The following is a 24,027-nucleotide window of genomic DNA, read 5'->3' on the forward strand; positions in this document are numbered from 1 at the left end:
GTCTTCTCTTCTCATGAGGTGGCCAAAGTATTGGAGGCTCAGCTTCAGGATCTGTCCTTCCAGTGAGCACTCAGGGCTGATTTCCTTCAGAATGGAGAGGTTTGATCTTCTTGCAGTCCATGGGACTCTCAAGAGTCTCCTCCAGCACCAGAATTCAAAAGCATCCATTCTTCAGTGATCAGCCTTCTTTATGATCCAGCTCTCACTTCCATACATCACTACTGGGAAAACCATAGCTTTCACTATACGGACCTTTGTTGGCAAGATGATGTCTCTGCTTTTTAAGATGCTGTTTAGGTTTGTCATTGCTTTTCTCCCAAGAAGCAGGCGTCTTTTAATTTCGTGACTGCTGTCACCATCTGCAGTGATCATGGAGCCCAAGAAAGTAAAATCTCTCACTGCCTCCATTTCTTCCCCTTCTATTTGCCAGGAGGTGATGGGACCAGTGGCCATGATCTTCATTTTTTTGATGTTGAGCTTCAGACCATATTTTGCACTCTCCTCTTTCCCCCTCAATAAAAGGTTCTTTAATTCCTCCTCACTTTCTGCCATCAAGGTTGTGTCATCTGCATATCTGAGGTTGTTGATATTTCTTCCGGCGATCTTAATTCTGGCTAGGGATTCATCCAGCCCAGCCTTTCGCATGATGAATTCTGCATATAAGTTAAACAAGCAGGGAGACAATATACAGCCTTGTCGTACTCCTTTCCCAATTTTGAACCAATCAGTTGTTCTATATCCAGTTCTAACTGTAGCTTCTTGTCCCACATAGAGATTTCTCAGGAGACAGATGAGGTGATCAGGCACTCCCATTTCTTTAAGAACTTGCCATAGTTTGCCGTGGTCGACACAGTCAAAGGCTTTTGCTTAGTCAATGAAGCAGAAGTAGATGTCTTTCTGGAACTCTCTAGCTTTCTCCATAATCCACCGCATGTTTGCAATTTGGTCTCTTGTTTCCTCTGCCCCTTCGAAATCCAGCTTGCACTTCTGGGAGTTCTCGGTCCACATACTGCTTAAGCCTGCCTTGTAGAATTTTAAGCATCACCTTGCTAGCGTGTGAAATGAATGGACAAATTAATGGAGAAGAGGTACCTCTGAAAGCCAGTTGAATACATCTCTGAAATACCCATTAGGGCAATCCCTTTATTCGGCCAAGGAAAATGTCACCAACGAGTGTGGAAGCCAGTGGACTCTGGTGCAATAGGATAAATGGGTTGTTGCCCCCGAAACCTCAGCTGGCCGCTGCCTCCCTGCTTCATTGCTTGCAACCAGTCCAAAGGGCCGCACTGGCCCCCAATTTCCTCCTCCTCCTCTGCCCCATTGCAGAACTCAGCTGGAACAAGCCCCGGTTTAACCTCCGAGCAAACTTGGTGCAAGGATGCTCGATAAATAGGTCGGGCGGAGCAGGCCTTCAGGAGCATCGCTGCAGAGGCTGTCACAAAGAACATCCAGCATGCATGTCTGACAAATGAAAACACGTGGATCAAAGACATCATCGCGTAATTGTGGTTCAGAGTCAACTAAAAAAAGGGGGGGGACAAAAACCATCCAGGGATTTAAACTCTGCTTCATTAGGGATCAGACCACCAGGTAAACAGGAAACATGCGAGAAATGTCTATCCTTTCTGCTCTCTCTTGAAAACCATTTTTAATTCCTGCTTACATAAAACCAATCCTGCTGTTTCCACTGCCTCTCTCCCACCTCTCTGAATTCCCCATTCTCTCTCTCTCTCTCCCCAGCCACCGACTGAATGTCAGCAGAAAATAATTCCTTTAATGAGTGTGCAGAGACACATCAGCTGACTGGGGTTTACCTCGGCAAAGTCTGGCAGGTCACAGGGGGTCAAATTCTGCAGCAGGCGGGTGTTTAATCCCAGCTTTTTATAGGACACGAGATGCGGCAGCCCAAGTGTGTGTGCATCCCAAGGGGAAAGGTCTCTTCTTCCCAGGAAAGGACTTCTGCAATGAATAAGGGGCAAAGATGGTCTGGGGTCTGCAGATGAGTTTGGCAGTGGGGATTAAAGGGTGTATGGGGAATTTGGGTTTACACATTTTGAATAATAATAATAATAATAATAATAATAATAATAATAATAATAATTTATTATTTATACCCTGCCCATCTGGCTGAGTTTCCCCAGCCACTCTGGGCAGCTCCCAATCGAGTGTTAAAAACAATACAGCATTAAATGTTAAAAACTTCCCTAAACTGGGCTGCCTTCAGATGTCTTTTAAATATAAGATAGCTGCTTATTTCCTTCACATCTGAAGGTTCCACAGGGCGGGCGCCACTGGCGAGAAGGCCCTCTGCCTGGTTCCCTGTAACCTCACTTCTCGCAATGAGGGAACCGCCAGAAGGCCCTCGGCGCTGGACCTCAGTGGGTTGAAGAGCTCTGTGCCTCTAGCACAGGCAGTCAGCAATATTTTTCAGCAGGGGGCCGGTCCACTGTCCCTCAGACCTTGTGGGGGCCAGACTATATTTTGAAAAAAATAAAATATGAACGAATTCCTATGCCCCACAAATAACCCAGAGATGCATTTTAAATAAAAGGACACATTCTACTCATGTAAAAACCCTGCGACAGGGTGAGCTCCTGTTGCTCGGTCCCTGCTCCTGCCAACCTAGCAGTTCGAAAGCATGTCAAAGTGCAAGTAGATAAATAGGTACCGCTCCAGTGGGAAGGTAAATGGCATTTACATGCGTTGCTCTGGTTCGCCAGAAGCGGCTTAGTCATGCTGGCCACATGACCCGGAAGCTGTACGCCGGCTCCCTCGGCCAGTAAAGCGAGATGAGTGCCGCAACCCCAGAGTCGGCCACGACTGGACCTAATGATCAGGGGCCCCTTTACCTTTACCTTTAGGGAAAGGCACTGAAGTGTGGGGCTTGAATGAATGGCCAAGAGGAAGATGTGCAGATGTCCCAAAAGCAAATCTGGATGAATGCAGAATAAAAGTCTGTTGTCCTTTAACATGTATCCCTGAACTGATTAGAAGGAACGGTCAGTATATAGATGACCGCAGAGCTTCCCAAACTTTTGGGGGGGCCCTCTTGGTTCCATAAACTCAGCACCCCCTAGCTCATAAAAATAATCGTTCAGACTAGCGGTTTGCACAACCCACCAGCTCTGGACACTGTTTGTGTGTGTGTTTGTGTGGCTCCAGGCCCACAAGGCAGACAGCTAATTTGACTCATCTGCTTATCTGTGTGTAATTGCCCGCCTTGTTCAGCGTGTACTTAATTAGAAAGCTGGTTTGCTGTTCTAGGGTGAAAGCTGGGGCGCCTGCAACTGTAAAAAATCGAACACCCTGAACAGTTATGTAAGCTGAGAGAGAGAGAGAGAGAGAGAGAGAGAGAGAGAGAGAGAGAGAGAGCGCAAGCCTGGATTAGACTCTATTTGCAAAATTCAGCTCTTCCCAGCAGGTAGGAACACTGCAAAACAAAATAACCACCCCTGACTGGCGAGGGGCAGGCAAATCTTAAAGAGTTTCAGCAAGGAGGTAGATTAGCTGCCTTTGTTCTTCTCCATATCTTTTGAAGTCTGAAACGTTAGCAGCTCTCCTGGTTTTTGCTCCGGTTCCACAAAGCTCTGATTTTGAGCATCACACAAAGCCTCTGTTTCAGGACCTGGGAAAAACTAAAAAAGGGGATAAAAATAGATGCGTAATTGTCAGCGCAAAAAAAGCAAAGTAGATGCATCCCAAAATTGCCTGAATATGCCCTAAATAGAAGAGTGTATCACTGCCTTAATTCAGGTTCCTTCGTGGCCAGCTCTTTCCTCTGGCTACGTTGTTGCCATATGTCCTCTTTTTCCAGGGCATAATAAGGCAATTTTAATGGGTAGGTAAAATATAAAATAATAAGGCTCTTTTTAATGGGTAGGTAAAATGAGAGTCGTCATAGCGATTCATTGTTAAAAGCAGAAGTCGGCAAATGTGTCCTCTTTTTTCTTCAAAATATGGCACTGCCAGGGCTGGATTTAGGTTTGATGAGGCCCTAAGCTACTGAAGATAATGGGGCCCTTTGTATGTCCAGCTGTCCTTTGTCAACAACAAATTGTTGCTGTTTTGTTGTTGTTGAATGTATGCTCTATGATAATTTATGGACCTAATAGGTATCTCAAGCCATTTGCACATAACAGTCCATGCAGAATGTCGGCACCCTATATATAGAAAGGAGCAAACCAGTGATATTTTAGGGAGCAGGCTAGCAGGCGGGGCCCATGACTTACATCCTAGGAGCCTACACAACACAAAACACTGTTGCTGTATGTAGGTTTTATTTTATTTGTTTTTTATCTTATATTTTTATCTTATATTTTGGAAATGTACATCCAGTTATATTTTTTGGGGGGCCCCAAGAGAGTGGGACCCTAAGCTATAGCTTGTTTAGTTTATACAGTGGTACCTTGGGTTACAGACGCTTCAGGTTACAGACTCTGCTAACCCAGAAATATTACCTCAGGTTAAGAACTTAGCTTCAGGATGAGAACAGAAATTGCGTGGCGGCGGTAGCAGGAGGCCCCATTAGCTAAAGTGGTGCTTCAGGTTAAGAACAGTTTCAGGTTAAGTACGAACCTCCAGAACGAATTAAGTACTTAACCCGAGGTACCACTGTATAGCTTGTTTAGCTTATATGAAAATACGGCACTGGGCACTGCTTACCTTACTTTAAAACCAGCTCTGCCAAAGGTGGCAACCTCCTGATGTTTTGGACCACAGTCGTGCCGGGTCTCTGAGTAGAGTAACTTTCATTGAAGAGAATATGTATGCACAAATACACTGTGCCATAGGGAAGGAGAGGGGAAAGATAGGATCCATTCAACACAATGGGGAAAACAAAATACCTGTCTTGCTTTCCAACAGCAGCGATGAAAAGCATTCGCAATATGCAGGCAATAACAGAGGAATTCTGCCGGCCACAATCTAGGTCCCTGGTGCTTGAAAAATCTCCCACTTCCTCTCCGAAATGAGGCCTTGGCATTTGCCCCGAAGTCCTTAGCAAGCAGAACTGCTGACTTAAGTTTCCTCATCTGCGGCCTCCCAAGATTAGCACATAACTGGCTCCTGGAAATCACCCGGGCTCTAGAATGCAACAGGAGATTTATATTTCTGGCTCATTGAGGCAGATACAACCCTAGTCCAAATTCTTTCCCCCTCTTTCTCTTTCACTCTCTCTTGCTGTCTCTGCTCACCTCACTCTTCTGTCTCAGAACGGGAACTCCTGCTGACACGGTTCTTTTATTCTTTTTCTCTGCTTTTCAGTTTTATACATTTCACTCATTCATTTTACTATCATTTCAACATCTCAAAACTCGACTTCCTTCCCCTCCCCCCTTTGTGCAGTTCCTAAAGTTTATTTTTAATATCTTAGGTAAAGGTAAAGTCTGACCATTAGGTCCAGTCGTGACCAACTCTGGGGTTGCGGCACTCATCTCGCTTTATTGGCCGAGGGAGCTGGCGTACAGCTTCCGGGTCATGTGGCCAGCATGACTAAGCCACTTCTGGCGAACCAGAGCAGCGCACGGAAACGCCGTTTACCTTCCTGCAAGAACGGTACCTATTTATCTACTTGCACTTTGACGGGCTTTCGAACTGCTAGGTTGGCAGGAGCAGGGACCAAGCAAGGGGAGCTCACCCCGTTGTGGGGATTTGAACCGCCAACCTTCTGATCGGCAAGTCATAGGCTCTGTGGTTTAACCCACAGCGCCACCCGCATCCCTTTAATATCTTATGCATATCCAAATTAACTAAATTTGCTCATTTATTCATCTACAGTCATACCTCTTGTTATGTTCGGTTCAGGTTACATCTTTTCAGGATGCGTCCTGCGGCGACCCAGAAGCACCGGAAAGGGTTACTTCGGGTTTCGCCGCTCGCGCATGCGCAGACGCTCAAAATGACATCATGCGCAGAGGCGGCAAATCACGACCTGCGCACATGCATATACAGTGGTACCTCGGGTTAAGTACTTAATTTGTTCTGGAGGTCCGTTCTTAACCTGAAACTTTTCTTAACCTGAAGCAGCACTTTAGCTAATGGGGCCTCCTGCTGCCACCGTGCCGCCAGAGCACGATTTCTGTTCTCATCCTGAAGCAAAGTTCTTAACCCGAGGTACTATTTCTAGGTTAGGGGAGTCTGTAACTTGAAGCATATGTAACCTGAAGCATCTGTAACCCGAGGTACCACTGTATACGCTTATGAAACTGCAGGTTATTACAATAATCCTGCCAATGTTCTTGTCTGTTTACATCTGCAAATATTCCTGCTGACACGATTTTAAGACTGTATAGCCTGTGACTGGGAGGCTATATTTTGGGTAAAATAAATAAAGGAATCACAATTTCAGTAGGGTCAAAGCAGAGATCCATATGGTGAAAACAGCCTCATTTTAAAAATAGACTATTTCCCAACCCCTGATGGCCCATCAGAGAGGACTACCCCTGTAAAGATGGACACCTGGCCCCTTCTCTGCATTGCTATGAACATCTCTTTATGTTCCTGCTCTTGTTCCTCGGGTAACTGGGCCCAGGAGAGGATGCCTGAATAAATTTTGGTTCCTGCAACCTATTTTGGGGGCATGTGTGCATTCAGGGACAGATTTAGGTTTGATGAGGCCCTTAAGCTACTGAAGGTAATGCCCAGCTTCATATGTCCAGCTGTCCTTTGTCAACAACAAATCGTTGCTGTTTTTTGTGTTGAATATATGCTATATGGTAATTTATGGATGTAACAGGTGAGAAATGCAGGTAAGAATTTGTTTTAATTTATCATCTACAGTACTGTTTTATTAATTTTATAGTACAGTACATTGATTATTGCTTTCATTTTATGGCTCAATGGTCTGGTTAGATAGCAAAATTCATGTTCAATTGCTGTTTTAGGGGTTGTTTTTAAAAGTCTGGAATGGACTGATCCCTTCTGCATTACTTTCTGTGGGAAAGCGCGCCTTGGTTTTGGAACGCTTTGTTTTTGGAACGGACATCCGGAACAGAATAAGTTACAGAACTTAATTCGTTCTGGAGGTCCGTTCTTTACCTGAAACTCTTCGTAACCTGAAGCACCACTTTAGCTAATGGGGCCTCCCACTGCTGCCGTGCCACGATTTCTGTTCTCATCCTGAAGCAAAGTTCTTAACCCGAGGTACTATTTCTGGGTTAGAAAGTCTGTAACCTGAAGTGTCTGTAACCCAAGGTACCTCTGTATATAGAAATGAGCAAACCAGGGATATTTTAGGGAGCAGGCTAGCAGGCAGGGCCCATGACTTACATCCTAGGAGCCTACACAACACAAATCACTCTTGCTGCATGTAGGTTTTATTTTATTTGTTTTTTATCTTATATTTTGGAAATGTACAGGCAGCTTTTTTTTACCTTTAAATTTTTGTGGGGGCCCCCAAGAGAGTGGGGCCTTAAGCTATACCTTGTTTAGATTATACGTAAAGCTATGGTTTTCCCAGTAGTGATGTATGGAAGTGAGAGCTGGACCATAAAGAAGGCAGATCGCCAAAGAATGGATGCTTTTGAATTATGGTGCTGGAGGAGACTCTTGAGAGTCCCATGGACTGCAAGAAGATCAAACCTGTCCATTCTGAAGGAAATCAGCCCTGAGTGCTCACTGGAAGGACAGATCCTGAAGCTGAGGCTCCAATACTTTGGCCACCTCATGAGAAGAGAAGACTCCCTGGAAAAGACCCTGATGTTGGGAAAGATGGAGGGCACAAGGAGAAGGGGACGACAGAGGACGAGATGGTTGGACAGTGTTCTTGAAGCTACCAGCATGAGTTTGACCAAACTGCGGGAGGCAGTGGAAGACCCGAGTGCCTGGCGTGCTCTGATCCAGGGGGTCACGAAGAGTCGGACACGACTAAATGACTAAACAACAACAACAAATCCGGCACTGGTTCCTGCAACCTATATTGGGGGAAGGCGTGCATTGCTTTTCTAACTGCTACCCTTGCAGGAAAGTGTTTTAGAAACGGTGACGTTTCGCCACCTGCTGGCAGACACACGTCTCTGCCTTGGGAGCAATTTAACACTCATTTTTGTTTTTGTTTTTTTAGAAAAGGGAAGTCTCTTATTAGGTCAGCTTTATTAATAGAATGACTGGATGCAGGATTATTTTGCACTCTGAGCACTTTCCCCCCTACAGAAATACTATCCGTTCCTGAAGTGAGCAGCTGAACTTCAAGGCTGTCACTGATGACATGGTACTATTCTGCATGGGCAGAGGGAATGGAAGGGTCATGACTCGCTGGAAAAAGCTTATGTTTGCAGTCCAAAGGCAGTGCCGGATTTACGTACAGTGGTACCTCGGGTTAAGTACTTAATTCGTTCCAGAGGTCTGTTCTTAACCTGAAACTGTTCTTAACCTGAAGACCACTTTAGCTAATGGGGCCTCCCGCTGCTGCTGCGCTGCCACCGCACGATTTCTGTTCTCTCTTTTTTTTTTAAAAAAATACATTTTTATTCAAGTTATATAAAGACAGGTAAAAATAAACAAATACAACAAAAAATATATATACAACAGGGTTCTCTTCCTTAAATTATACAACGTAAAAAACCATAATAAAAAAATCATATTCTGTTGGGCTCTACTGGGCCCTGGACTCCCCTCCACCCTTTTGGTAAGTATCGAATATCTTCCTCCCTTACGTATTTGATTTTTGATCTTATAATCCGTCGCTGATAGAGTTGTTCTATCCCCACCAGTTCACTTTATAAGTTTTGTCCAATATATTTCCAATATTTACTCCAATTTTGCTGAAATTTCATCTAGATCTCGTATTCTAGCTGTTAATCTATCAAGCTCAGCTTGATTTACCATTTTAACCTGCCAATCAATTATGCTGGGCATGGTTTCCGATTTCCAATATTGTGCCAGCATAATTCTTGCGGCCGTGGTGGCGTAGAGAAATATCGTCTTGTCTTCTTTTTTAATTTCTTTACCTGTCATTCCCAGCAAGAAGGCTTCAGGTCTTTTTTCTGTTCTCATCCTGAAGCAAAGTTCTTAACCCGAGGTACTATTTCTGGGTTAGCAGAGTCTGTAACCTGAAGCGTCTGTAACCCGAGGTACCACTGTATAAGCTAAACAAGCTATAGCTTAGGGCCCCAATTTCTTGGGGGCCCCAAAAAAATTTAAAGGAAAAAAACTTGATGTACATTTTCAAAATATAAGATAAAAACAAATGAAATAAAACCTACATGCAGCAACAGTGTTTTGTGTTGTGTAGGCTCCTAGGATGTAAGTCATGGGCCTCACCTGCTAGCCTGCTCCCTCAAATATCACTTGTTTGCTCCTTTCTATATACAGTGGTACCTCAGGTTACATACGCTTCAGGTTACAGAGTCTGCTAACCCAGAAATAGTACCTCGGGTTAAGAACTTTGCTTCAGGATGAGAACAGAAATCGGGCTCTGGCGGCACAGCGGCAGCAGGAGGCCCCATTGGCCACAGTGGTGTTTCAGGTTAAGAACAGTTTTGCTCATTTCTATATATAGGGTGCCTACATTCTGCATGCGCAAATGGCTTGAGATACCTATTAGGTCCATAAATCACCACATACCATCTATTCAACATGAAAAACAGTGACAATTTGTTGTTGACAAAGGACAGCTGGACATATAAAGGGCCCCCTTATCCACTGTGAGTCTGCTCAGATGCATGTTTTCTGCAGTCCCGTCCCCGTCCCCCCGTCCCCGGCTTTCAAATAACAGTTTATTATCCATTCATCTGTCCTCAGGACTCAAACCTGAAACCAGGGGGGAAACAGGAGCTCCAAGAGTCTAGAATTCCCAACTGGGCGCCCAACGGTGAAGGGATGAAGTGAATGGAACCAAGCTGTTTTGGTGGGGGACGGGACAGGAAAAATGTGGGAGTTGTAGTCCCGCTGGGTGCCTGGGGGGAGAACTGTAGCGGCCATGACAAGGGGTTGGGATTATTTTCCCCTCTGAAATGAACAGGACACACCCCGTATTAACCCGCAGGGAAAAGAAGCTGAGTGTTTGTGCACCGCGCTAGAATTCCCACACAGGTGCCAGAAATCTGAGCCTGGAATCAGAAAGGGGTTTTTTTTAGAGGAGGGAAATAACGGGGATAGGAAGTGAGATAGAATGAAATGAATAGACTCAAGGGCAGGGGGTCTTAGCGCTGCTGGCGCCTGGGGGAAATTGTAGCGCCAATGCCAGGCGTCCTTCTGCAGTGTGTTATTGACTCAATAATAATGAATTGCCCTAGTGGTGGATTTATACAGGATGAGTGTCAGTAATTCCGCTTAATAATTTTCCTGCAATATTTTCTTCCATCATTTGTGCATGTTGAAATTTTCAACTTTCGAATTCCCCAAATGAGGAGTGCTAATAAGTTGTAACAAGGGTTGCAAAACAAACAAAGAAACAAACACTAACCCTGGGAGACCTGGGTTCAAATCCCCACTCAGTCGTGAAGCTTACTGAGTATGACTTTCGAGTCTGTCCCTGTCTCTTAGCCTGACCAACCTCACAGGGTTGTTGTGGGGTATAAATTTTGGGGGTTTTTTTATTTATTTGTGTGATTTTCCAAATTATCACAAATCAAACCAAATTATTATAATTTAATACAATTTCTTAAAATCAGAATCCCCCCCCCCGTTGCAAATTTCCTGCTCCTGTTGCAAATCATATTGAAAGACATTTTGATTAAGTTAATAATAACAATAATAATAATTTATTATTTGTGCCCTGCCCATCTGGCTGGGTTTCCCCAGCCACTCTGGGCGGCTTCCAACAAAGACTAAAAATACATTAAAATGTCACACGTTAAAAACTTCCCTGAACTCATCAATAATAATAATAATAATAATAATTTTATACAGTTCTACGATTCTGTGATTCTATGGCTTCCAGGAGGTTCCCAAAAACCCTGGCATTGGTGCTGGTCACAGCAAATTGCTAATCCCTGAAAAAGCGCTGACATTTCCCCCTCTGTACTGAGCTCGCTTGGTGTGGCTAACCTGGAAGAATGGTCTTGCTAACTGAAGACAGAAGGACAAATTAGAGCAGCCATTTGTCAGACTCACTGTCTAGGCGTACATCCCAAATCAGCGCTTATCTTGCCTTCCTGCCTCTTCTGCTTCCACAAAGCAAGATGTATTTATCTGGGCTAAATTTGTCTCAACTTGCATGTTCCACATTGCCATTTGCTGTCTTGCATTTCCTTTTCATTGGGATGGTTTTAGTTGCTGCCTCCTGTATAATGTTACGAGCCTCCATCCATAGTTCTTCAGGCACTCTGTCCACCAAATCTAAATCCTTAAACCTGTTCCTCACTTCCACTGTGTATTCATAAGGGATTTGACTTAGATTGTATCTTACCGGCCCAGTGGTTTTTCCTACTTTCTTCAGTTTAAGCTTGAATTTTACTATAAGAAGCTGATGATCTGAGCCACAGTCAGCTCCGGGTCTTGTTTTTGCTGACTGTATAGAGCTTCTCCATCTTTGGCTGCAGAGAATATAATCAATCTGATTTCGATGCTGCCCATCTGGTGATGTCCATGTGTAGAGTCGTCTCTTGTGTTGTTGGAAAAGCGTGTTTGTGATGTCCAGCTTGTTCTCTTGACAGAACTCTAAGGACAGATCCTGAAGCTGAGGCTGTAATACTTTGGCCACCTCATGAGAAGAGAAGACTCCCTGGGAAAGACCCTGATGTTGGGAAAGATGGAGGGCACAAGGAGAAAGCTACCAGCATGAGTTTGACCAAACTGCGGGAGGCAGTGGAAGACAGGAGTGCCTGGCGTGCTCTGGTCCAGGGGGTCACGAAAAGCTGGACACGACTAACCGACTGAACAACATCAAGTGGGCTACTGTAGAGTGGTCTTCCCCAGCCAGATGTTTTGGACTACAAAGCCCATCAGCCACAGCCAGCTCTGGGCTACAGTGGTCTGGCTATTCATGTCCACTGAAATAGCAAAGTGCCTCACCTCTTTCTTTTTTAAAAATTATATTTATTGAAGTTTTAACAATAAACTCAACAATAACATTAACAATAACAATAACAGCAATAACAACAAAAACCACTACACACTACACAAATACAAAAAAGGAAAATACATAACAAGAAAGAAAGATGAGCAAAAAAAAACCAACAGCACATAAAATTATACTTTCCAAAATGTCCTTTCATTAACTTGTTCCTTTGACTTCCTCTCGCCTCCCTTTTTGCATTCTATTTTAATTTGTTGTTTTAGCAAATCCTTCTGATTTAACATTACCTGCTTTTTCATAATAATATATTACACACAATCTTAAAAACAGCTTATGCAAAAGTCAAATTGTTTAATACCAGTCTCTTTCTAAACTTCTTTAATTTTGCCATATTTCTGTAAATAGTCTTTAAATTTCTTCCAATCTTCTTCCACCTTCTCTTCTCCCTGGTCCCTCACCTCAGGCCCTGAGGAGACAGCGTAACCGAACCAAACTTGAGACTCATCCAAACTGTTAGAACGTTTCCAATGGCAATTTAAAGCCTTAACGCTTTTTGTTTTGCTGACCCAGGGAGGGCTGGGAAACTCTAGCTCGGTTTGACAGCAGAGTGTGAAATGCTTCGCCGAGCTGAGTCACACAGAGCCGAGTGTCTCCAGGCAAGATGTTTCCTTCTAAAGGCAGCTTGATCCTTCATGTTCAGGCACGGCGAGGAGGAGGAGACCCGTTAGAAGCATTTCAGGAAGATGACGAAAGGCTGCCCTCCAGGAACGCTTTTTGGAAAAATCATTTGATGGCTTAGAAACCGCAAGTGGGGCTGGATCACAGAGAAGGAAGCCCCACCCCGTCTAAAACTGGTGCAGCCTGCAAACGGTGGTTCGAAAAGTGCACATGAGGTTGAATCCTGACAAGACAGAAGTGCTGTTTTGGGGGGACAGGGGGCGGGCGGGTGTGGAGGACTCCCTGGTCCTGAATGGGGCAACTGTGCCCCTGAAGGACCAGGTGCGCAGCCTGGGAGTCATTTTGGACTCACAGCTGCTCATGGAGGCGCAGGTCAGTTCTGTGTCCAGGGTGGCTGTTTATCAGCTCCATCTGGTACGCAGAGTGTCTCGCCAGAGTGGTGCATGCTTTGGTTATCTCCCGCTTGGACTACTGCAATGCGCTCTATGTGGGGCTACCTTTGAAGGTGACACGGAAACTACAATCCAGAATGTGGCAGCTAGACTGGTGACCAGGGGCGGCCGCTGAGACCACAAAACACCGGTCTTGAAAGGCCTCCATTGGCTCCCAGTACGTTTCCGAGCACAATTCAAAGTGTTGGTGCTGACCTTGAATGCCCTAAACGGCCTCAGCCCAGTAGATCTGAAGGAGTATCTCCACCCCCATCGCTGCCCAGACGCTGAAGTCCAGCGTTGAGGGCCTTCTGGCAGTTCCCTCATTGCAAGAAGTAAAGCTACAGGGAACCAGGCAGAGGGCCTTCTTGGTGGTGGCACCCGCTCTGTGGAATGCCCTCCCATCAGAAGTCAAAGAGATAAACAACTACCTGACATTCAGAAGACATCTGAAGGCAGCCCTCTTCAGGGAAGTTTTTAATGTGTGACATTTTAATGTATTTTTTTTATTTGTTGGAAGCCACCCAGAGTGGCTGGGGAAACCCAACCAGATGGGCGGGATATAAATAAAACAATATTATTATTATTATTATTATTACTACTACTACTACTACTCCGATTTGCTGTGTCAATGACTGTTTGGGAGCAGCACGAAATACAGGGTTCGCAACACAAGACTAGCACTCAACTTTGATAGATTTGAGGGGGTGGGACCTGAAATTTTGGAGCCACATGTTAATGCAGCTGTTCAACATCCTGTTTTCACAGTGGCCAGCCAGGTCCCAATGGAAAGCCTGCTAGCAAAATTTTGGGAATAGCCAGTGGCGTAGCGTGGGGGGTGCAAGGGGTGCCAGCCGCACCGGGCGCAACATTTTTGGGGGCGCACTCGGAGCTCTCTGCCCCTACCTGGTCCTGGCTCACTCTCTCTCACAGTGCTGGCTGTGCGAATCTGATCCGAGCTGCCGGGTCGCCGCCCACTGTGGAGGGGGAGGGTGCCAGGCGTGCGTTGCGGAGCGGAGAGAGAGCGAGGGAGGGACTATCTGGGGGAGGGAAAATGCAGCGGCCGCCCAGCGCAGAGCTGAGCGCGGGAGAGAACTACATCCGACCAGCCCAGTTTTGGAGGGAAGGTGTTAGTTGCGGCGGAGCCCTGGCGCCCCGGGAGGCTGGCCGGGCCGGTAATGGGGCTGGCCGGTGGCGCCGCTGCCATCCTGCGGACAAAAGGGCTGCCGCCCCCGGCCGAGCCCCCCCCCCCCCGCGAAACCAGGAGCAGCTCTCTGGTGCTCGAGGGCTTCGCAGGCCCTTCATCCCCCCTCCATTGGCGCCTCAGCCCCCAGCCCTGCCTGCGCGGCTCCTGCGTCTGGGGGCGCGCTCGCACGGATGGGGTGCCGCTCCCCGCTTGCAAATGGTGCCCGTAAGGCCACATCAGAGACGCCCCCGGGACCCAGTTGCTGCCTTCTTCCCCGCCATGTGATTAAGCCTCGCACTACTTTGTGGCAGTGGTGTAGCGTGGGGGGTGCAGGGGGGGCCGGCCGCACCGGCCACAACATCTGGGGGTTAGGGTTAGGGGGCGCAAATCCACGGGTTAGGGGCGCAAATTACTTGCCTTGCCCCGGGTGCTGACAACCCACGCTACGCCACTGGGAATAGCTACAGAGCTGCAAGACAGAGCTGTTCCACCAGGCCTTCGGCCAAGGCACACTCTGACCCGCTCCTTTGGTAATCCAATGGTTGCCATTAATTTGATTCTGAATTGATTTTAGAATGTATTTAAATTATTTGATTGTGATTTTACGTAAATCGTGTTACTTTTATTGTTGTTAGCCGCTCTGAGCCCGGCTTCGGCTAGGGAGGGCGGGATATACCGTATTTTTTGCTCCATAAGACACACCTGACCATAAGGCGCACCTAGTTTTTAGAGGGGGGATTCAAGAAAAACAATATTATTTAAAGGGAGCGCTGAGCAGAGCCTGTATGCATCCCAGGCTCTGCTCAACGCTCCCTTTCACGAGCCGTGTGTGTGTGGCGCTTGCAGGCTTTTCCCCAAGGAGGAAACCACACACACACTCTGTGCGACTCTTTAAAGGGAGGTGGAGGAAGTGAGAGAGCCCCGCAAGAGCCGCGCACTGTTTAAAGGGAACGCGGCTATCCCTGGCTTTTGTGGGAGGTGGTGGAAGGAACAGAGCCGTGGAGCTGGCAGGGGCTGGCAGGGGCTGGCAGGGGCTGGCAGGGGAAGCCCGGGTCGTCGTCCCCCCCCCAGCCCCAGGGACCACACATTCGCTCCATAAGACGCACAGCCATTTCCCCTTAGTTTTTAAGAGGAAAAAAGTGCATCTTATGGAGCGAAAAATACGGTGAATAAATTATAATAATAATAATAATAATAATAATAATAATAATAATAATAATAATTATTATTATTATTATTTCCCCTCCTGTGCTTTCCAGCTGGTGGCCGCTGTGGAGGCAGAGCCTGGCTATCAGCTATCGGAAACCCCTGAATTTGTTGAATCCTCTTTAAAGCCGTCAATAGCCTCCAACATTGGGATTGAGCTCTACAGATAAACTGTTCACAGTTTTGAAGCACCCCTTTCTTTTCTCTGCCCCAAATCTTCCAACACTGAGCTTCTTCTCCACGAGTTTGACTGTTGTGACAGAGGGAGGAAAACTTTCCTCTATCCAATTTCTCCAGGTCATGAGTAATTTTCATAAACTTCTGTTATATCAACTCTTATTTGCCGTTTCTTTAAATGTAAAAGTCCCAAACGCTGCAAACGTTCTTCGTAGAGGAGCTGCTGTGTCCCCCTGATCATTCTGGCTGCTCTTTTCTGAGAGGAGGAAAAAAAGTGTAGCTGAATCTTAACCCCAGAATGAACGCAGTGTTCTGCCTGACTCTTAAATGCAGCTTTGAGAAGAGACATTCCCCAAACTCACAGCATTCTCAGCTTGGAAGCACGAGTCCTAAGAAGGGAGGGAAGAGGGAGGAGCGTTGTGGAGGAGATTCTCTCACAGCTGCTGGCCAGGACTCCCGACATCTGTGTTTCTTTTAGCAGACATCGCTTGGCAATATTTTTCCAGAGTTGCATCATGCTGACTCCCAGAATTTTCTAGACAATCATCTCTCTGCCTCTGTGGGGGATTGAAGTCTAAATTGTATATCTATACAAAGCAGGAGCATTACATAAATGTGCAAAGGAAACAGGCAATTTTCTCAACAGGGAGAATTTGTGTTGGGCTAAATTAAACACTGTGTGCAGTTCCTGCTAGCCATCCCTGTGATTTCTTTTTCACCCAGAAAAAGATCAATGTCATCCCAAAAATACTGGCAAAATGCTCAGGACTGGCCTCTTGAATGTAGCTCTGGACTTATATAATTTTGGCCGACCAGTTCCTCAATTCTGACCCAGTTGTCATCACTTAGTCTGACTTTTTTCTCCTGGAAGTTCAGCCTGAAAGAGGCTTCGTGCTCCTCAGCACTGGATTAAAACTCGCACCAACATTCTTAACAACTAGGTAAAGGTAAATGGACCCCTGACCATTAGGTCCAGTCGTGACCGACTCTGGGGTTGCGGCGCTCAACTCGCTTTACTGGCCGAGGGAGCCGGTGTACAGCTTCTGGGTCATGTGGCCAGCATGAATAAGCCGCTTCTGGCGAACCAGAGCAGCGCACGGAAATGCCGTTTACCTTCCTGCCGGAGCAGTACCTATTTATCTACTTGCACTGGTGTGCTTTCGAACTGCTAGGTTGGCAGGAGCAGGGACCGAGCAACGGGAGCTCACCCCGTCGCGGGGATTTGAACCGCCAACCTTCTGATCAGCAATAGCAGGTGCCGAAAAGAGTACAATAAAGGCCTGACATCAATAGGCAGGGAGTTCCGAAGTTGCTGTACTGAAAGATTGAGTTGTTACAAATGCAGAACAGATGTTGTGTGAACCTGTATCAGTGCCAGTTCCCCCCGACCAAAGGGATTATGGGAATTGTAGTCCAACATCTGGAGGGTCCGCTAAAGCAAGCATCCGCTTCCTGGCCTTCCATTTCTGCAGCATGTGGGTGGTGAGAATTGGGAACCCTTCCTGTTCTCATGGGCCGGGTGCCAAGACGCAGAGATCGCAATGAGCATGTGGAAGAAACTGAGCTCAGCTGGGTGACAGGCAGAGGAGGCCACAGTTTGATTTTCAAGCCCACAATTTGGATGCACACGTGTCGCTTGGCTCAGTCCCTAGATCAGCTGAATTAAGCATCACCCTTTGCAACTGGATTGGGGGAATTTGCCTAGCTGGCATTACCCAAGCTGGAGTCTTCTGCACAGAATAATAGCATTTTGTATTCATTTGGAAGCACAGGAGGAATTTCCTCTGGGGCGCATTGGCAAGAGACTACGAATTGCCTTCTGCGCTGCTGGACAGTGAGAAGCAAGCAGGTACTAGTCAGTTACAGAGGCTCTATTGCATGGGTAGGCAGGCCAACTAAGGCCCAGGGCCCAGATCCAGCCCAATCGCTTTTTCAAAATATAGTCCGCCCCCCACAAGGTCTGAGGGACAGTGGACTGGCCTCCTGCTGAAAAAGCTTTCTGATCCCTGCCTATTGAGTCAAAACGACAGAGAGCTTTGCAGTACCCTAGATAAAGGTAAAGGGACCCCTGACCATTAGGTCCAGTAGCGGACAACTCTGGGGTTGCAGCGCTCATCTCGCTTTATTGGCCGAGGGAGCCGGCGTACAGCTTCCAGGTCATGTGACCAACATGACTAAGCCGCTTCTGTCAAACCAGAGCAGCGCATGGAAACGCCACTTACCTTCCTGCTGGAGCGGTACCTATTTATCTACTTGCACTTTGACATGCTTTCGAACTGCTAGGTTGGCAGGAGCAGGGACAGAGCAACGGGAGTTCACCCCGTCGCGGGGATTCGAACCACCGACCTTCTGATCGGCAAGTCCTAGGCTCTGTGGTTTAACCCACAGCGCCACCCGCGTCCCTAAAGACGATCAAATTCATGGTGGCATAAGCTTTTCGTAGACTGTGGTCCCCTTCATCAAATGCATGGAGCATCTTCCATCGCAGGCAGCGGTGCCACCAGGGGAAAGACAAAATTCAAAAAGTACAGATAGCAAGAATTAAACTCCGACTGTATGCAAGGTAAACACAGCACAGCGGCAGGCACAGGGGATAAAATAATCAGGCTGGCCACCCCAGCACTAACACACCCACATCCTAGAATTCCTGGAGCTTTCGTTGCTGATCCAGGAACAGAACTGGGCAATGGCAAAGAGAGCAATGGCAAAAATTAAGAATAAGCGCTGCAGATGATCCCGGGAGCTGTTTCGTTGCAAGATGGAGCTGTGCGTGCAGCAGGAATTTGCTTATTTGCGTCTCTTGGCATGTGCTGTAGGAGGAGATGGGTCCTTTGGCAGCTGAGGCCTGTCATCAGAGAAAGAGACTTCTGCCTCCATGCTTACACAAACGTACGTCGCCCCCCCCCTTTCCCCAGCTCCAGTTCCCCCTTGGCTTGCGGCAAACTGCTGTCCAGCGTGGCAGTGGGTGGGGGTAGAGGCTGGAAGATGCAGAGCTGCAAAGCCACACCCCTTCAGATTTCTCAGATTTCAGGCGATTGCACCAGAAATTTGCAGAGCAAGGTTTTTTTAAAAAAGACAGAGAAGAAGAAGAAGAAGAAGAAGAAGAAGAAGAAGAAGAAGAAGAAGAAGAAGAAGAAGAAGAAGAAGAAGAAGCAGCAGCAGCAGCAGCAGCAGCAGCAGCACTGGGGGTTGGGGGGGTAGCTGTAGTCGGCTGCGTCTAAATTCCTATTCCAGATTTATTAATTTGTGGTTGTTGTTAAGTCATTTAGTCGTGTCCGACTCTTTGTGACCCCCTGGACCAGAGCACGCCAGGCACTCTTGTCTTCCACTGCCTCCCGCAGTTTGGTCCAACTCATGCTGGTAGCTTCAAGAACACTGTCCAGCCATCTCGTCCTCTGTCGTCCCCTTTTCCTTGTGCCCTCCATCTTTCCCAACATCAGGGTCTTTTCCAGGGAGTCTTCTCTTCTCATGAGGTGGCCAAAGTACTGGAGCCTCAGCTTCAGGATCTGTCCTTCCAGTGAGCACTCAGGGCTGATTTCCTTCAGAATGGAGAGGTTGGATCTTCTTGCAGTCCATGGGACTCTCAAGAGTCTCCTCCAGCACCAGAATTCAAAAGCATCCATTCTTGGGTGATCAGTCTTCTTTATGGTCCAGCTCTCACTTCCATACATCACTACTAGGAAAATCAGAGCTTTAACTATACGGACCTTTGTTGGCAAGATGATGTCTCTGCTTTTTAAGATGCTGTCTAGGTTTGTCTAGATTTATTAATAAGACAACCGAATATAGATGGTACCCAAATGGAAACATATCAGCTTAAATTATTTCTAAGAATTACACATAAATGTAAAACACATGACCTGTACAATAAGCAAAAGGTAAAGGGACCCTGATCATTAGGTCCAGTCATGGCTGACTCTGGGGTTGCGGCGCTCATCTCACTTTAATGTCCAAGGGAGCTGGTATACAGCTTCCGGGTCATGTGGCCAGCATGACTAAGCCGCTTCTGGCAAACCAGAGCAGCGCATGGAAACGCCGTTTACCTTCCTGCAAGAACGGTACCTATTTATCTACTTGCACTTTGACGTGCTTTCGAACTGCTGGGTTGGAAGGAGCAGGGAACGAGCAACGGGAGCTCACCCTGTCGCGGGGATTCGAACCGCCGACCTTCTGATTGGCAAGCCCTAGGCTCTGTGGCAAGCCGTAGTTTAAAAACAGAATCTTAAATCTCGGGGAGGGGGAACGCACAGCGACAGAATTGTAGAGTTGGAAGGGACCCAGAAAGTCATCTAGTCCAGTGTTTCCCAACCTTGGGTCTCCAGCTGCTGTTGGACCACAATTCCCATCATCCCTGACCATTGGTCTTGCTAGCAAGGGATGATGGGAGTTGTAGTCCAGAAACAGCTGGAGACCCAAGGTTGGGAAACACTGAACCCCCTGCAATGCAGGAAGCTCACCCAGTTCGTACCTGGCCCTGCTTAGCTTTGCAAAAGGTGCTGGCAATTTTATTGCTGTGCCACCACACTTACGTTTTGCCTTACTGCTCTCCCCTGGGGAAACCTTATCCTTAGCGCTGAATTGGAACGAAAAGGCAATTGGGTTTCCTTTAAAAAAAAAATAAATTAAAGTTTAAAATATTAAAGTTACAAAAAGAAAAAGTAAAAACACCATATTAAACAAAAACAAAACAACACATCACAATAAGGAAAAAAAGAAAGAAGAAGAAAATAAAATCCATTAAAAAACACAGAAAATCTTCCCATAACTTATCTTTCATTTGCTTGTTTCCTTGACCTCCTCACACCTCCCTTTTTTGTATTCTAGTTTGGTTAACTATTTCAGCAAATCCTTTCCATCTTTTCCAATTTTTGTCCTGTAATTTATCTTAATATAATGTAACTTTACTTTCCCTCCTTTCACCAATTAACAGTCTGTTTTTTCCTAAACCTTTATAACATTTCTGCTAAAACCACATAACTTCATTCCAACATCCTTCTAATATTCATTAATTTTACAATGTTTCAGTAGATAGTCTTTAAATTTCTTCCAGTCTTCCTCCACCAGCTCTTAGGCAATTGGTTTTCCCGTGGACTGTGGTTTGTTCCGATTTAGCCCTGTTGAAACCAAGACAACAGATATTGCATCTCAGCCACATCATTGAGTGTAGCAACCACCACGAAAAAGGATTCTCAATAGGAATGCCTAGCTGTTTCATACAGTTTACAGAATAGCAATACAATGCCTGGCTTCATCTACCCAGGGGCTGTCTCATACACAAAACCACCAGTCTCAGAAAATTCGGCTCCGTTGCCTGCGAGTGTTTTGCAGAGAAAAGGTGGATTCAAGCTCAGATCGATATTTCTCTTCCCTGGTTCCAAAGTGGGGGGAAGCACTGGAGACTAACATCATCCATGTCTGGTTCTGCATGCAGAGCTTGGAGTTGCGCTTATCAAAAATAGCTCGAAAAGAGAGAGAGATGTCCTCACATGCCCTCAGTGTTCCTAGGCAGAAAGAAATATCAGGTAGCATAAGAAAAAGAAAGAAAAAAGGATTTTTGCTAGGGGGGGGGGGGAATGGCATTCCTGAAGAAGCCATGGGAAGCGACCTGAAGGCCATGTCAGATTGTGGCTCATCTAGACTGGTATTGTCTGCACTGAACGGCAGCCGCTGAAGCCAGGGACTGAAGCTGTTGTTGTTGTTGTTGCACCCACAAAACATGTTCTCGGCAACTGAGCTGCAGACCTTCCCTCTATCGAGGTGGGCTTGTGAGTGTGGAGACACAAACACCCTGTTCAGACCCACCCCTCCGGCAGTTATCTTGACAAGGGGCTCCCTATTATGTATTCAGTGATCGGTGTTTGCCTGAGCTTGAGTCTGGACTAAGGATGCTGAGCTCCTGTGCTCTGATTCGAGACACGACGTCCAATCACAGAACATTTCAGGATTTGGGCCTCTGCCATTGGCCCTTGAATTCTTGAGTCATGATTCGCAGCTTGGAAGTTTAGATAGCCAATCACGTTGAGAGTGGGAGTGGCCCAGGCTTTCAGGAAAGTATATAAGCAGTTGCTTTGTTTCCCAGTTATGTAGTTCAATGAAGGTTCTTGCTGTTATTGCTGTGTCTTGCCTTGTGGGAACCCACCTATACTTCACTCCCCAATCACATTGGGTAGGAAAGAGTCAATTAGAGTCCTTCCAGAAGACCCTGTGAATGGATCATCCATCTTGATTTGTGCACAAGGAGATTAGAGAAAGAAAGCTGCAGAGATAGCGCAGGATAGTGTGCACCCCAGAAATGATCTCTTTCAGCTTCTGCCTTCTGGAAGAAGGTACAGGGTCATAAAGACTAGGACTGGCCGCCTGAGAAACAGTTTCTATCCAAATGCGATTTTGGTTTTAAATGCAGTGTAAGGTAGTCTCTATGTGAGTATATTGTATTCAATTATGGGGTATCAGAGTTTTTAGGGACTAACCAGGTTGGGATAGCTGGGATAGCAGGCTTGTTGGTTTTTGAATGTCTGATGTAGATTTTTTCAGTTTCATTGTTCTGTATGGGACAATGACAATAAAGATTATCGTATCGTAGATGCGGCTGGCTATTTAATGAACATTCATCCTGACTTGTTCGTGGGGAGGTTTGACGACGCTGCATCAAAACAAGGGTTGCCCCAGCCCTTCTCCCATGTAGCCCCCCAATCACTTTTCCTATCGCAAAGAGTCTGATCTTTGGAGGAAAGTGGGCTTGTTGCAGAAATCCTCCAATCACGCCACCCAAATTTAGCGGTGCAGGATTGAAGCCAACCTGAAGAGAGCAAGAGTCCGGAAGCGCCGCAAGGTGGCAATGCCGCAATGGACCTAATTGCATTAGGATGGGGCCAGAAACTTCCTAGATTCAATTCTTGCAGAGCTGAGCAAGGACCTAAAGCGTGATCTCATCGCAGCTAAATCCTGTTCCTGTTTTTGTTGGGGAGAGAATAAAGCTCTCGTCCAACTTCCAGGCTGGTCTGTCTTCCGAACTTCCCACAATGCATGTGGCACAGCCTTCCTGGGACCGGTTGGGAGCGGGTGTCATGTGATCAAATGCTCCCCCATGCCGAAAACTCCATTACGTTGGGAAACCTGCATGCCCGGGAGAAGCCAAATCAGGGATACAGAACTCATGCGCCAGGCAGGAACTTTTCCCCATGCGGTTCTCTCCCCTGCGGAAAAGGAAAATCCCGACAAATCCCAGTGTTGCTATTGTTGTTTTGCTGCATGAACAGCTTGGGGTGGGTTGTGGGGTTTTGTTTTGTTTTGTTTTTTGGGGAATCAGGATCACGGTCCTCTTCCTCTGCATGACCTTACTATCCTGTCTACCTTCTGGAGTTCTATCGTTCTGCTTCCAGATGACTGCGTTTTTGTGCGCTCCATGTGCCGCCTCCGATGTAATAAACGGTTATTATGGGGAACAGATGAAACAAGCTATTTCGCTCGCAGCTGGACACAAAAGATGGGCAATGGGGGGGGGCAGGCGACATTCCTGTCTCTCTCATCTGCCGTAATGCCCATTAGCAAAGGCTGGTTGGAGACTAGATGAGGGAGATATATGGAGATTTTGCTCTCAGTTCATCTGAGGGCAGATTCATTTAATTCATTGGCTTCAAGTATCCACCCAGAAAGAAGAACGAATGCAATGCAGTTTACAAAAGAAATCAAACCCTATGAAACAATAGTTTATAACGCAGGTCCCTTCCCAGACTGTCAGTGTCTTTGGCAAATTCAGGCTGCCACAACTACAGTGGTACCTCGGGTTACATACACTTCAGGTTACATACGCTTCAGGTTACAGACTCCGCTAACCCAGAAATAGTACCTCGGGTTAAGAACTTTGCTTCAGGATGAGAATAGAAATCGCACAGCAGCAGCAGCAGGAGGCCCCATTAGCTAAAGTGGTATCTCAGGTTAAGAACAGTTTCAGGTTAGGAACGGACCTCCGGAACGAATTAAGTACGTAACCAGAGGTACCACTGTATAGGTGATTGGGAGGTCCTGCACAACAAACCCATGCCCCCAAACAATAGTTTTGCAGTAAAGAAAGTGACAGAGAAATTCACTGGAAACTGTGAGATAAGTCTTTTAATGCTTAAATGTTTCTTTGAGTTTGCTTGAATCTTCCTGCCACACTTGTGTGATGCTCCACACCCTCTGAGAAGCCCTACTTTAACTGGAACACATTCTCTCCTGGCGAATATCTGGCTGGTACATGCTCTGTTTATCTCCCGCTTGGGCTACTGCAACGCGCTCTACGTGGGGCTACCTTTGAAGGTGACTCGGAAACTACAACTAACCCAGAATGTGGCAACTAGACTGGTGACTGGGAGTGGTCGCCGGGACCACATAACACCGGTCCTGGAAGA

At 46.6% G+C, this 24,027-nt stretch overlaps 2 long non-coding RNA genes across 2 annotated transcripts in view; both read left to right on the top strand.

The window, feature by feature from the left end:
* LOC310843896 overlaps nucleotides 1-23,623 on the top strand; it is a 43,670-nt gene extending 20,047 nt beyond the window's left edge. The window contains exon 3 of the long non-coding RNA XR_014563755.1: nucleotides 23,437-23,623. This is a non-coding gene — a long non-coding RNA (uncharacterized lncRNA). The remainder of the gene's footprint in view (nucleotides 1-23,436) is intronic.
* LOC310843867 overlaps nucleotides 1-24,027 on the top strand; it is a 305,033-nt gene that overhangs the window by 261,134 nt on the left and 19,872 nt on the right. The window lies entirely within an intron of this gene.

The sequence above is a fragment of the Podarcis gaigeae genome (assembly GCF_964106915.1).
Source record: "Podarcis gaigeae genome assembly, chromosome: 4".
Classification (NCBI taxonomy): Eukaryota; Metazoa; Chordata; class Lepidosauria; order Squamata; family Lacertidae; genus Podarcis; species Podarcis gaigeae.